At 41.5% G+C, this 15,873-nt stretch overlaps 1 protein-coding gene across 9 annotated transcripts in view; it reads right to left on the bottom strand.

Annotated features, from left to right (window-relative positions):
* Positions 1–15,873, bottom strand: part of tenm3 (teneurin transmembrane protein 3) — a 288,258-nt gene that overhangs the window by 169,418 nt on the left and 102,967 nt on the right. For 2 of the 9 annotated variants that reach the window (XM_085780264.1, XM_085780273.1), the window contains exon 1: positions 1,625–2,228. The exons of 6 other annotated variants lie outside the window; for them this stretch is intronic. The gene's annotated coding sequence lies outside the window, so the exon portion shown is untranslated. Of the gene's footprint in view, positions 1–1,624; positions 2,229–15,873 lie in introns of those variants that run through there. One more of the 9 variants, XM_085780282.1, reaches the window with a different exon arrangement.

Raw genomic sequence — 15,873 nt, 5'->3', positions numbered from 1 at the left:
AGCTTTACCATTTTAAATTCTTCATTTCATTACACATCAGATCGCAAGAGTTAGGTTTACTTTGGTGCTGTGGATCAACTGTAATAAAAGAAAAAAATAGTTATAGTAATAATAATAGAGTTAGTAATAGAGTTGTGCTCTATAACACAAAACACACATGAAGATGTTCTGTTTTTAAATAAAAAAAAAATAGTTCTTTGAAGCCAATCTTTGAAAGTAAAAAAATTACAAATCCCTATATTATTTATCCCTCTTTTTCATTTTGAATCAATGTCTGACTTATAAATTCCAAGAGTGAGTCAAAGAACATTGGGTCAGTGTTGAACAGTCACAAATTAACCTATAATTGATTTTAAAAAATGTGCTGAGAGATTTGACCTTTATCGCCGACATGAAACCTGGTGTTGTAAATTCATCACATCAGTTGATACAGGGCCTTTTAAAGAAAAAAATGGCATTAATGAATCTGTATTAATGGCTGTCGACCTCATGTCGATCGCTGCTCTCAACTTTCCTCTCCACCGTGCTGATGGGAGGAGTAACAGCAGAGTTAAAAAGTGTTTCACCAGTAGACACGGGCACCATTTCGTCTCTATGTAAACAGGAGCAATTATAAAAGAAGAAGATGAGGCAGGCGGGGGGGGGGGGGGGGGCACTGTGGTGACTTTGACTGACAGCAGTGTGTCCTGAATGTTTCTCATTATGTCCTCTTCATTGATTGGTACCATAATTAAGGTAATACACCCATCTCCTCTCCCTTTGAATGTTGCCTCTACGTAATGGCCTCAAAATCAAAACCAGACCTTGAAGCTAATGCTCACTATATGATTAACCACTGAAATATTTATACATGTGTGTGTCACTTTGTGTGTGTGTGTGTGTGAGTGTGTTTGTGCCTCCTGAGGACTGTAGCACAGAGACAAAGGCAGTAGTCACTACTAGTTGATTGGCAGCCCAGGCTACTAAAGGAGAAACCGACAGTGATTTAGATGAACACAACCTGATGTATGCAGGCACCGCACTGGTTGGTGTGTGGAAGCAGTGAGTGACTGAGTGGAAAGAAGAGAAGAAAAGAAAAGAAAAGAAAAAAAGAAAGAAAGCAAAAATAGATTGACTGCTTTTGCACGACTGACTGTCGCTTACACACTAACTTGCTGCTCGATTCAGCCGAAAAGTCTTTAGTTCAGTCAGTGTGACCTAGAGAAAGGAGGAAAGAAAAACAAGAGCGAAAGAGAAGAAAGAAAAATCCCCCACCTTTCATGCATGTCACTCTCTTCCTCCACTTTCTCAACAAATCAAACTATTAGGCCTCAGTTTGGCACAATTTTAACCCCCCACCCCCACCCCCCCTCCCAACCCACACAGAGAGAGAGAGAGAGAGAGAGAGAGAGTTGTTGCCAGTGTTGTTTTTGTCAATGACTTTACACTCAGCCAAGTGAATTCACACAATGAGAGGCAAGTGACTGGAGATCAAGCAATTTCCCAATGCTTTCACAGGCACAGTTACACACAGGGGCGCGCACACACACACACATTCACACGCACACACACACACACACGCACGCACACCACAATGTGCCGTTTGAGGAACAGGAGAGAAAGTAAATTGGATCCAGTTGTCTACCTTGTCTGTGTGAGTACTCCAGTTTCGCCCGCGTTAAAGAGTTAATGCTCCCAAAAATCACATATGATCCGCACAGGCAGCATCTACACTGGAGTCGCCGAGCTGCCGCTGCTGCTGCTGCTGCTGCTGCTGCTGCTGCTGAGGGGGAAATAACATTACACCTCCGTCCCTGCTTTCCTCTCCTCTCTTCTTTAGGGAAAACAGGTAAAAACCGCCCGTGCCGTCTGTTCTCTCTCTCTCTCTCTCTCTCAGTTTCTTTTTAATTTTTCTCGTTCTCTATCTGTGGGACTGCCTCAGTCTTCTCTCACTTCTTGTTCCTTCTCCTCCAGCCTCTGCGCTCCAAGTGAGTGCTCCAAATGCACGGAGCGGGTAAAAAAAAAAAAAGAAAGAAGAAAAAAGACACAATGCTCCTTCTCTCTCTCTTTCTCTCTTTTCCCGTGCTCCTTCTTTTCTCTCTCTGTCAGGTAGAGAACATGCAGTTTTCTCCTCCTTTATTCTCTGCACACCGACTCCTCTCCCTCTGCCTGCCGCTGCCTCTCGGTGTGTGTGAGTGTGTGCGTGTGAGAGAGGGAGAGCCGCCTTCTCGCCTGCTTCTGCCACTTCTGCGGTGTGTGTATGCGTGTGTGTCTCTCTCTCTCTCTGTGTGTGTGTGAGTTAGTCCGCCTCGCTCAGTCTCTCTCTCCCCTCTGTAAGTTTGGAGCTCTCTCGCTGGCTGAGCGAGGAGGGGGGCGGAGCCGCGAGGACATAGGGAGCAGAGGGAAGAATGGGATTGGCTGGCACAGGAGGGGAAGGCTGCGTGCGTGTGTGTGTGTGTGCGTGTGTGTGTGTGTGTGTGTGTGTGTGTGTGTGTGTGTGTGTGTGTGTGTTGGGGGGTTTACAATCGTGGAAGGAGGGGCTGATTTTTTTTTCTTCTCCTTTCTGCATTTGGAGGCTGGAGGTGACGATGTCTGGAGAGAGGAGAGCAGGGGCACTCCCTCTCTTTACCCCCCCCCCCACACACACACACACACACACACACACACTCACTCAGTCTCTCTCTCTCTTTCTCTCTCTGCATTCTTTTGCTCTGATCTCCCCGATTTCCCGACCACATATGTATTCATAGCACAGCAACTACACGTCTCAGCCGCTCACACATGAACTCTCTCTCTTTCTGTGTGTGTGTGTGTGTGTGTGTGTGTGTGTGTGTGTGTGTGTGTGTCTGAGTGTGTGTGTGTGTGTGTGTGAAAGAGAGAGAGAGAAGTTGGACTTTAAGGCTTCTGTGTGAACCAAAGGTAGTGAGAGAGGAGAGGGAGTGACTGGGCTCAACAATAAGGGATTCGGTAGCAAAGGAGCATAAATGTGATACACAAGGACACACGCACACAGGCTACGTGCACGTTCTCGGGTTTGAGATGTGTTGACACTGTGTTCATGCGTGAGCCGAAATGCCATTTCCCAAGTGTACATGTTGACATTGAGACTGAATAAAAAATAATGTCAAACAACATAGTCAAACGTTCTTGTGTTTGTGTTTGTGCGTGTCTGCATGTGTCTGATCGAAGACACAAAGGAAACTGGATTCAATTCAGGTTGCAGCGGTGGACGTTTTACTCCGAGAGTTTAACCTCTTGTGGGTCATGATCAACCAAACAGCCGCTGAAAGAAACATGGATGTGTGTTTAAAGAAAGACCGTGTGTATGTATTTTGTGGAAGAGTGTGGGTGCATGTGTGTGTGTGTGTGTGTGTGTTCTAGTGCGTGGGAGTGTATGTATGATTTACATAGTTTTGATATTTGACTATTTAAATCATTTAAAAACGTGTGTGTGTGTGTGTGTGTGTGTGTGTGTGTGTGTGTGAATATATATATATATATATGTATATATATATACAGTGTGTGTGTGTGTGTGTGTGTATGTGTGTGTGTGTGTACACATTACAGGTAGGCTAATACACACACAGAGAAAGGAATGCACACTCACAAATTGAAGAGATTTTTTAAAACAATGAAACTGTAAAAAAAAAAAAGAAATTGTATATGCCATATTTTTTTTTCTTTTTTTTTCTCTATGGATAAACAGACATATATTCCAAAGTGTAAAGTACAATATTTCATTCTTCCCTTGATAATTAATCTAAGAATCTCTAAATTGTTCTAAAAATTATAAATATAATATGGTTAATCATAAAGGTCCAACACAACAAAATAAGACTACTGAACCACTAGACATTTAGTATTTATACAGTGTGTGCCTATGGCATTGACACACACATATCAGGCATTTAAATAATAAAACAGCTTCAACATCAAGTTATTTATTGAGCTGTAACATTTTTACTGAGGAGGCGTAACATCATTCCACTTGAGGACGAGGGGATGACCACTCAGAGATTGTCGATGAAGGCTGGATAACTTCTCCGTTCTCTGGACCAGGTATGATACCGACTCCATGTCTTCCCCCAAATATCATATCTAAATGTATTTTTAGTGGTGGGTAAAAAAGACTGGGAAACACACAGAGTGTCACAAGTTAAGAGGATGCACATTACGCTTGCATTTACGATGCAGGCCTAGTATACGAACAAAATAATGAGGAGGGAAACACTAAGAGAGATTCATAGTCTTAAGTTCGCCGTACGTACAGTCCAAAATTTGCATCAAGACAACAGCTACAATGTCCACTGCAGCTTTATTTCCCCGGTGTGCACTAGAGGTTTATAACCCCCGTCCAGGACCTAACAAAGCAGAGCTCTGTGTTTCCTATGGAGGCAGAAAGCTGCCGTACACCTGGGCAACAGAACAAGCCTTTCTCAGAGTGAAATGGACGCAAGACTTAGTTCACGCTTTGATATGAAATTCAAGTGCTCTGTTTTTTGATTAGTCCTGTGCTTCCCACCACTTCAGCAGCATGAGAAGCACTACACTCCATATTCTGCATAGTTCATATTGAGCTACACTCTTTCCCATTGTATTTCTGTGGATTTTTTTTTTTATCATATTGTTATCCTCAGTTTGCTGTAACCCGACACAAGCTACATTTCAAAACATTGGTCATCACACTAATACAATGAGTCACTTTTGCTGTGACTCCTACTATACTCACACCAACTTGCGGTTTCATTTATTCATATGGAGACAGGATTGTGATCACACATCAGTCAGGTGATGCCTCTGAGGATGTTTTCCTTGGCATTGGTTGACTCACGACTGAGACCCTGCAAGGACATGCACTTTCAATGCATTCTGTGTGTTTATGACTGGAGAAATATCATCCACTTAAAGCAAATTATCACTACTATTTTTCCTTTTTCAACAAATTATCATTGTTAACCATTGGCCTTTGGTAAGTGCCAAAACACGATTAATCTTGAGTTCCACTCAAGAAACAGACACTAGTTTGTCTGTTTTGTTAACTTTAAATCACCGACTCCCCCGAGACATTTCCCATCATTCATGTTCTTTCGACACCTACGAATGGCAGCACACAAACTTCCTGCACACTCAACACCGTTTTCTTGAGACTATCTAGCTTTCATCAATTTCATTAGTCCGAACACGGTGATGGAAAACCAACACTCACAACAACAAAGACCTGAGGTCAAACACAGGGCTAAGTGATGGGCAACAACTTCAGAGCTGCAGCTGGAAAACTGCCTGTTCAAAGTGGTGTGATGGTGCCTGCAGCGGTGCGATGGCTCTACAATTCATTTATGCCCCAAATTGTTTAGGTGGTAAAGTGACATACAAAACTACTGGCAGTTAACCTAACTGCTGCGTGACTTCAGGGGGTACATATTGTTACGACATTAATTATAGCCACAGAGGAGATATAGATTTTTACAATCGATACTTTCTCACAGACTGTGGGTGAGACATTTACATCTTTATATATATTAAAGTGAGCCGTTTCCTAGGTCTAATGCATGACTTTAAAATGGATTCAGCATGAGGCAACCGTAGTGTTTCACCAAGAGTTTAGTTTCAGAATGGCACTGCTGATTTAAAAATAAAATACCTCAGACCCACAATGTGACATTTCTCAATACAAGTTCATAAATCAACTTCCAGGAAGCAAATATTGCCCCAGTGATTGCAGCAGATTAGCAAGAGTATTTTTAAACCCAGAGCACATCCCAAAGTTGTTCTCCCTAAAATGAAAATCTAGTGATAATCTGTTCAACCGAATATTACCTCAAAGTCAAATTAACCTCCTAGGATCTGCAGGGAGTTATTAACCAGCATTGCAGGTAGGTGGCAGGCCTCCTGTTTCTTTTCTTATCCATTTTTAACCCCCCTAGAGAAAGACAAAGCAGAGGCACAACCCCCCCCCTGCCCTGCTACAGACCTTACGCTCTTATCCTAACCAATCATCATTCCTCATGCCTAAACCTAAACCAATAAATGCATGATGGCAATGAGTGCAAGCCAATCAGAGGCAGGGGAGGCTGTGTGTCATGCCGTAGCCATCCTAGGAACAAAAATGGGCTTGCAGCACATTACTGAACGAAACACATCAGAGGGAATTTACAAGTGGGTATATGCAAAGCCAACTGCAAAAATAAGTGGGTACACAGTGTCTGCCTGTGTACACCCGGCTCTACACCACTGCCTGCCTGGTCAGCTTGTGGAGTGTTACCTTTAAAATGAATTTTAAAAAATGAATTAAAAAAAAAAATCATTAAAGGACCTAATGACTTTTAATAGGCTACAAATGAAGGGGGGCTAGATTAATATGCAACAATTCATGAAAATACATAAGGAGGAGTAGCTGAAGTGAACGTCAGTACATTTCTATCGCTTCATTCAATTCTGAAATATAAGATATGCTTGTGCCCAAAGAACTAATTTGGTCGTGACACAACCTACACACTGCCTAAATATTTTATGAATCTATACATCATTATCACCATCACATATACACACACAAGATAATGATATAAGCATTAGCTGGAGGTTAATGGAGTATTGATTTTGGCATAGAGGCCACTGGCAAGGATGTGTGGGTATAAAGTGTGGAATTATCCTTAATCCTCAACGCTGTTGCTTTTACTATTGTATTTTATTTTTTGCATATTTCACATATTACACAATGTATGTACCATGTCTATGTACAGTATGTCACTCTGTGCTGTGAATACTTTCTTTCATTGGCCAGGGGTCCTGCTCAGGGCTATCCTGCTTCAGCACATTGGAAGCCAGTGAATGGGCGTCTGCCAATGAGTGTCATATTAGCCTATGAGTAATCTCACACTGACCAGGACCCTTGCCAGCGAATGAACTAATGGTGTAAGAAGCAGATTCAAATTATATGTTATTTTACTAAAAAAAACACAAAGGTTCTGGAAAGATTGTGGCTGCTGGTGTGCAAAGGGTTTACTGTTTTTCTCGTGGGGGTTTTGTTGTAGTTAAAGATTTCAGAGTTTCCCCCCAGTAATTGCAGATGACAGCCCGGTGGTTTGGATTTCCAGTGTGAAGAAAAGGATGGCTGACTGTGAAACTGAAACCTTCCTATGTAATAAATGAGTAATGAGTATTAAACATTCCAAGCTGTTCCTTTAAAGTCAGTCCAAAGTCAGCGTTGCGTAGCATTTCAGATCAATAAAAACAACACAATCGCCAGTATAAACCGTGCTGTTACAGCTATTTTGGAATGGCCAAGGTTTTAAAAACATAAGACCCATAACACGGTTTTACAATTCACAGAAATTGTGAAAATGAGCAATAAACTGAGGGAAAGGCTTCCTTTGAAGTTTCTTCAACACTGATCCTGATACACATTTTAGGAAGAGACTTGTACTCGTAAGACAGGTCTTAGACAAGAGGATGAAAAGGGTATGAACACAGTGTTGGTCCAACAGAATCTGAAGCCCCTCCCCCACACATTTCTGAAGTCAAAGTTGTTGCTTACATCTGAAAAGTTCTGTAACTTTTCAAACTTCCAGTCACACAAACAGTACTTCCCAATAACACTGAGCTGCTATAGCACTCATTACTGATATGGCCATTTGCTAATGTTAACAAGCTACTTAGTCAGAAATTGAACATGGAAAAAAGTGTCTGGAAATACTAGATATGCAAAATGTTTTGCTCATGAGACAGTCTTAAAACAATATGTGCTACAATTTCCCAGTGCCCGTTCAATCAATTAACACATGGTAACAAAAGTCTAGTCAGTAATGCAGATTATCTTAATTTAAAAAAAAAAAAGGTTTCTTGTCAAATTCAGTTTTGAGCAGGGAGTTTTCTAATCTTGTAATCATGTAATCTTCAACACTGACTGCCTCACCATTGGAAACATAATTAGTTCTACCTTTCTGTGAAGTGACTGACTAGTTTTACTCATCTTGCGTTTCTCATGTTGACTAAACTCCATCATAACTGACACCAAAGTGTCCTTGATTTTCTGCTTCAGAGTCGCTCTCCAAAGGAAGGAGCATTTGAAGGGGAAGGGATTACACATTTGAGTCTCGTACATTTCTGAATGTTTTCCCACATTAAAAATAAACTTCAGTGACAAAAAACATAGTCCTCTATTTAGCAATTTTAGACCCCAATTCCCTGCAGAAAGAGCCTGCTGGAGAGAGAGATGACTACCTGGGCTGTTTTCTTTCTCTATTCCTTTTCTCCATCCCTCCAGCAGCGAGGCTTTTCCACCAGCGTATTTGCTCATGCCCCCCACTGACACACACAATATAGACTATATAGGCCTTCAGAGAGTGTGGTGTGTGTGTGTGTGTGATCGATGGAGAAAGGGGGAAGTGTGTAAGTATGCGTGTGTGTGTGTGTGTGTGTGCAAGTTTAGCTGTTCTCATCATTGCTACACCCTGTGTGTGTATGAGGGCATGAGTGTGGGTGATACGGGTCCCTCTTTCATTCATTGTATGAGACCCATTCTGGGGAAATTCACAACCTCAGAGTGAGAGAAGGCAAGAAAGAGACGGGAATGAAAGAGAAACGTGAGAGGAAAAACTGGGGAGAAGGAGACACACAGAGAGAAAAACAAAGAGAGGAGAGAAACAGAAAGACTGGCTTAAACAAACCAGCTGGTGAATTAAAGAGGGAAAAAAACAATGAGGCGACAATTGTAAACCAGCAGATGGAGAGGAAAAGAGAGGGAAAGGAAAGAGAGCCTTTTCTATTTTTTCTTAATCCTGCATTCAGTATGTGGGGATTTGCGTTGATAGGGCGATAACATAGCACAAGTCCCTCTTGCTGTGGTGGTGATGGTGGTTTGTGTGTGTGTGTCTGTGTCCTACTATGAGTTTAGATATTTCAGCCTCCTGGCCATACTACAAAATAACAGTAATCATCTTGACCAGTGCACCCTGTAGCTGTGTCTGAGAGAGCAAAAGAGAGCAGCCAACCAAATGTGTGTGTGTGTATATGTGTGTATGTGTGTGCACATTACACTGTCAACCTTTGTGCAGCCCATTCTAAATAACAGTGATTACTAAGATCATGTGGGGGCGGACTAAACCATTTAGGATAAATGATGGCGACCTGCTGCTTTACCCACCTGTAGTTTAAGCACAACATACTACCACACACACACACACACACACACACACACACACTCTCTCTCTCTATATACATGCCCACATGGGCTACTATTGTTTGATGAAAATATACCAAATTGATGGCCACACAAAAATGTATGCTGATAAAAGCACGACACATACTCTCCAAAGAAAAGGCTCATCAGGTGTTTGAAAGAGATCCTTGAATGTTATTGTGGGAGCTGTGTGTGTGTGTGTGTGTGTGTGTGTGTGTGTGTGTGTGTGTGTGTGTGTGTGTGTGTGTGTGTGTGTGTGTGTGTGTGTGTGTGTGTGTGCGCTGCTATTGATAGTGTGGCCACTTCTTTAAATCAGTCACGCAGTGTCAGTGGTTTAGGTTTGGCTACTGCTCAGTGATGCAGACAACCGTGCATATACAACGTATGCATATATAACCATGCAACAGGTTTAGCTTTGTGATGCTGATCTGCTGTTCAATGAAAACTGCACGGCAATTACAACACAATGAGTGAGCATCTCTGTGATAAGAAGGCAGAAAACAAGAGATGGTAAGCTAAAGTTTAATACCATCATAAATAATTGGTATATTTATGTGTGGGTGTGTGTAGTTTAACAATCTTTAATCATGTGACATAAGATACAAAACTACAGTATCACTACAATATGAATATTATTGTACTACAACACACATCACATACAGACACATGTACTGTAGCCTACGCTACGGATGCACAACATACAAAAAAATGCAATTACATGAGTAGAGATTGCAATTGTAGTTTCAGATGGAGTGGTCACAATATATGACAGAGTTGATGATATGATTTTGTTGGGTCTGGTACCAGACAAGCACACACCCCCTTACGCTTTTGTCAGCCAGGGGGTTTGCCTGGCAGCACTTATGGAGCTAACAATACACAGCATTGTTGTGACACATTTTATGTTTATCCCCCCAAATATATAAAAATATTAGGGTAAGATAAAATTAAAAAAAAAACTGAAACTGTGGGTTATTTAACATAACATCTGAAAATGCATTTCAAAAAAATGGAAAGTTTCATTTTCTCTCTCTTATACTGTGGGGCTGTGTGTGTGTGTGTGTGTGTGTGTGTGTGTGTGTGTGTGTGTGTGTGTGTGTGTGTGTGTGTGTGTGTGTGTGTGTGTGTCAACTGCTTGAAACAATCCAGCTTGTATTGCTGGTCTGGTAGTGTCACAAAACCATGAATGTCTGTACAACATTACACTCTGGCCAAAAGCTGTTGATTTATATTTGTTCAGACTAAAAAGAACAAGACTCATTCTTTGCTCTTATCTTTTGACTGAACCACGTCATAGCCTTGTGTCAAGAGGTTTCAGTCCTTTATCTGTATATCTCTTTCTTACTCCCTGTGTAGCCAAATTTCCAGCAAAGCTGTTGTCATACACGATTTTCCGTTCCTAGTGTCAGGCAACATCACAAGTAGGGGTGTAGCAGTATATGTATTCGTCCCGTGCCGTCATGGTACGGGGGTCACGGTTCGGTGCACACAGTCACACGACGAATACGTCTGAATAAAAAATAAAAAAAGGTCGAGTCCTCACTCCAATCTAGGTGGCGATAATGAGCCCCAAAGCTGCCACAACCGTCATAACAGATGAAGAAGAGAAGTGATGAGAGTGTGAAGTTAGAGGAGCTGCCCTATGGAGCTGCCTGCTTCATTTATGTCACCGTGGCTTCTCAATGAAACACAACGGCGACGGCAGCGGCAACGGCTCGCGACCATAGACTGAAAGCAGCTCGTGACTGGTCCATCGGCGCTATTTCACGGATGCGCGCTGCTTCGCTAGAAACGCATCAAACACGTTTGATGTCAATCACTGGTGCAAGGAGAAAGACAATATGTGTGCAACAACTTAGCCCGCTGCTTTTAAGCTTCTTGACATGAACAGGACCAGAAACATCAACAAAGTAACTGGCATCTAGTCTAAATAGGGCTGCACAATTAATCGAATTTTAATCACGATCACGATTTTGGCTGCCACGATTAAATTAAGATGATCGTCACGATTATTAACATGTAAAAAAACGGGCTGTGCTGCATATCAAATCAAGCGCTTTCTCAACCAATAGTCCGCCAACCACCAGGGGGCGAACGAGAGGTTAAGGCTCCATGAAGCTGCCTAACTAACAAGCGAGCGCTTCCTCCCTTTACATGTTGTTTACAGTCCAGAGTGTGTGGACAGGGTCAGTCGGCACCTTCAAATGCTGCTGTACTGTGTCACCTTCTGCGCCCGGTGTTACGTCTCACTCAGACTGTATGGATCTCACTCTGAAGTGAGAGTGAGACGATGTCGGCAGCAGACGGTGACAGTAGACATGACGTGTGTCTGTGTCTGGTCAGTCAGCAGCACCTCAGGCTGTCTACTGTCGCCGTCTCGCTCTGGATCGGATCGAGGTCGGGCTGCGGGGTGGTCTCGAAGCTGGACCGGGACCCCGTCACCCCACGCGGCCGTTTTGGTGTTAATTACATACGCTGTGTAAATAAAACGTTCCGACCGTGATCATAACGGCCGGTAACGGCGATCTATGGCCGTTTTGGTGGCAGCACAGTTGAGCCAGGCCGACCTGCTGGACGCTGCCTGTGTGAAAACACTTGGTCTGTTCATTAAATGTTTTTAATTCGTTCCAAATTGCTGCTGAACCACCCGTGCTGTGCTTTGGTCCATGCTAGACAGACTCTTGCCCACACATCTCTGTGTATCATTGATGGCAAAAATTTATTTTTACCTATAGTCTACTTTGAAATTACATTTCAGAGCCTGTACTTTACTTTTATTTGAGTAAAGGAGTTGAATCAGCAGCTACCTCTACCAGATTTATTTTTTATTTTTTGTTTTTTACACAAGTATCTGTACGCTACTGTACAGAATGACACCTCTGCACTCTGCAATGGCATTTATTTTTCGCTAGCCCTTTGTCTTGGGTAAATTTTATTTTAGGCTATTATTTATTTTTTATTTTACGTTTTATTTTGAACTGAAAGCCTTGTTCACATAGCCTATTGTTTGTTTCAAATAGAAAGTGCAATAAAAACATGTTTTATCTAACATAATGTATAATCGTGATTAATAATCGTGATTTCAATATCGACAAAAATAATCGTGATTATCATTTTGGCCATAATCGTGCAGCCCTAAGTCTAAATTAACTGTGTAAACCAACATGTTAGTTTCTTGTTTTGTTTTGTTTGTAATAGTTGTCAGTTGTCAAGTGCAAGTTTTTTTCCTCTAGAATTAATGAATGGCATGATAACACTCCTAATGCACTTGTTTAATTTTATATATATATATATATATATATATATATATATATATATATATATTTTTTTTTTTTTTTTTTTTTTTCTTTTTACTTTTATAACAAAACACAGATTTTAGTTTTACATTCAAGTGTCTGTTGTACCGAAACCGTACCGAACCGTGACCCCTGAACCAAGGTACGTACCGAACCGTGACTTTTGTGTACCATTACACCCCTAATCACAAGTATAAAACAGTAGTCACTGAAACACAGACCAATTAAGACTGAATATACTGTAACCTTCCAAGCCATTTCCAAGTGGTTGCCCTGCTGCTGCTGCTAAAATCCTGATTTCATAACCACAATATCATCTGATGAAGCTACTTGCATAAAGAGTTGGGCCCATGAAAAGAAAATCTGACCTTACTGTACTCTTGGAGGCAACACAACCTCTACAAAGAGCGGGGTCAGTGTTTGTATGCGAAGCTAAGATTTGTCCAAAAAGTTTGATTTGTTGCTAGATGCAACAATAGGGGATCTGAGAATCATTAAGGGGTCTGAAAAGACTGTTAACCTCACAACAAAGTGCTCAGGCCAGGAATGCATGGCTGCATAGCGGCTGCAGGACATCAAGGTTTTCATTTCAGCACCATAATTAAAGATTAGAGTCAGAAAAAGACACCAACAACATGTTTTAAAACTGTTACCTAACCCTGTATTTGATATTTTCTGTCAAAAACAGTTACGTGGCATTTTGAACGCTCATAGCAGTTGTGTCAGTTCAGCAATGCAGCCTTCAGGCACACGCAAGGCAGGGACTGTGCTCCTGGTGTAATTTGGCAACACTGCACAGCCACACCAAATCATTTTGAAAGAGGGATGACCAATTGGGAAACTTTACGATGAACAATGATTTTGTCATTACCATTCAGACAGGTAGAGTTCTGCTGACCAATGGTGTAAGCTCATCGGTCATTCAGTCCTTCTGCTAATTAGCCTCTTTCCTTAACCTTCCTTTCTCTTCAAGCCCATCGCTCCATCACCATTTACAAGAACAGCTATGATGAAAACCTTTCACCTTGGATTCTTCATCTACTGTATGTATGTGCAGGCAGCCAGGAGAGAGAGAAAGAGAGAGAGATACACAAAGGCAGGTGGTAAATACAGTAATACCTTTACCTGATATCTATTACACACACACATATATATACAGGGGCATGGCCCATATTAAGTTACAATGTAGAAGAGGGTTGAACAAGTGTAAGCGGATTACAAATACCTTGAGTGTGCAATATGAGGGAGATAAGACCTGAGAGAGTGGCTTGGTGGTGATGGGGGAGGGTGATGGGGAGTGATGGAGGGAGACAGAGGGAAAGAAAGAGTTGAAGTAATAAAAACTGGATGACTCATTCATAAGGAATGTTTCACCTTCCCTTCACATGGGATTTTTAATTTTTTTTTTCTTGTTACTGTTCTTGTCTCATTCTCACCTTTGTTCTCTCCTCCCAGATGATGTGATTAGTTAAAAGCCTCTATCCGCTCATCAGGCTGATGGAGAGGTGAGCAGGCAGGGCCACACATGCATGCCCCTGTGTGTGTGTGTGTGTGTGTGTGTGTGTGTGTGTGTGTGTGTGTGTGTGTGTGTGTGTGTGTGTGTGTGAGTGTGAGAGTGTGAGAGAGAGAGAGAGAGAGTGCGTGTGTGTGTGTTTGGCTCACAGCAGAGGTGCCATTAAAAAAACTCCACCTCACCCCCTGTTACACAAACAACTAATGTGTCCTATCTCTTTAGGTGCACGCACACACGCACACATACACACACACACAGCCATCACACTGTGTTGCTATTTTTGTGTATAGGTGGATTTGTAAATGTAATGAGGCTCTTATATCTCAGGAAGCTCTGACAAATGGTGTTAATTGCAGAATTATATACTGTATAATAAAAAACAACAACAAAAAAAGGTTTTGTGGGTAATCTGTTATACCTTGACAGCATCTTACATTAAGACAGGTTAACATTACTGCACTACCACACTTTTAAATTGTTGATTTGTCTCACTTGTCCCACTTCCAAGTGACTTTCTGTCTTCGTCAGGTCATTGTACTGAGCAGTCAAAAAAGTCAGATGTAAGTTAGCAATTAGTAGAGTCATATATGACTATATATTTATTTTATTTTATTTACCTTTATTTAACTAGGAAGTCCCACTGAGATCAGAAATCTCTTTTCCAAGGGAGACCTGGGTAAGGTTGCAGCCATGAAAAATCAGCACATACAATGAGTCATATATTACTGTATGATGATTACAGACTTTTAGTGAACTGGCATGCCCAAAGTGCAGTTTGGTTGAAGACTCACGTCATCATTGAAAAGACCCTAATATAGCAGTCATCCATCCATATATTATGCACTTGAAATGTATTTTATGTAGTTTAATATGTCTGGTCGAAGACACAGACAGCCCGGCCTACTCACACACTCAGACACACATATGCATATGCATATGGATATACACATACTCATTCACACACATTCATACACACAGATATTGAACAAAACAGCCTTTGTTAGTGTCATAATCACATTTAGAAGAAGCCATATGACACCAGAAGTAGCTGCCAAGGACAGACAAGGCAATGTGGGAGAGTGTGAGTTCTTATGCAACTAACAGAGATGAAAATAATGACAAAACAAGGCTGTGTGTGTGTGTGTGTGTGTGAGAGTGAAGTTTCGCACTAAAATCACCCATATGCCGAGGTCAGCCACACTATCACTAGCTTTCCAGACGCTCGGGCAGGCGAGCATGTCTATGTGTGACAAACAGAGGGAGGCTGGGTGAGATATTAGTAGAGTGGTAGTTATTTTGAAGTTAATAGTGAAAATCATTAACTATTAATGTAATGAAAACATTGAATTCCAGTCAATATCTCCTAATTAAAAAAAACCTGTTGATGTGTCAGTTGCAAATGTTCCCCTGCTTTTCAAGAGATCAGTTGGAGATGTTTTCTGTCAGGATTGATGCCCGCAAAAGATAATAACTGACTTGACTGAGCAGTGTAGCCCCAGGATGGTAAAGGGTTAATCTTAAAAATCAATCACACTGGCTTAAAATGTCACTAATAAACATGCACACCTGTCCCTCCTACAATAAACAATGCACTTTCCAATTCCCTCGGCAGGGTATTTAATTATCTCTGTTAGCAGAGGTACAATTGATGCACCACCGAAATTGCTGACAAATCACATTGCACCAAATGAGGAGTTCCTTCAATGTGATGGTGAGGGATTGAATCTTAGTTGTCATCAGGAATGCACTTACTATAAGGCCATATCAGCACAAAATCATAATCTTAAACAGTTTATTATTCTAAGACATAATGATGTAAAGAGCAGAGGACAAACAGAGTGGAAAGGACTGAAAGGACTGTGACAGAGCAGGCCAGATAGAAACTGAACAGTCCTCCCACATAAAAC

The sequence above is a fragment of the Trachurus japonicus genome, chromosome 1 (genome assembly GCF_045865225.1).
Source record: "Trachurus japonicus isolate A0001 chromosome 1, Traja_1.0".
Lineage (NCBI taxonomy): Eukaryota > Metazoa > Chordata > Actinopteri > Carangiformes > Carangidae > Trachurus > Trachurus japonicus.
This window is presented reverse-complemented; position numbering and strand designations above follow the sequence as displayed.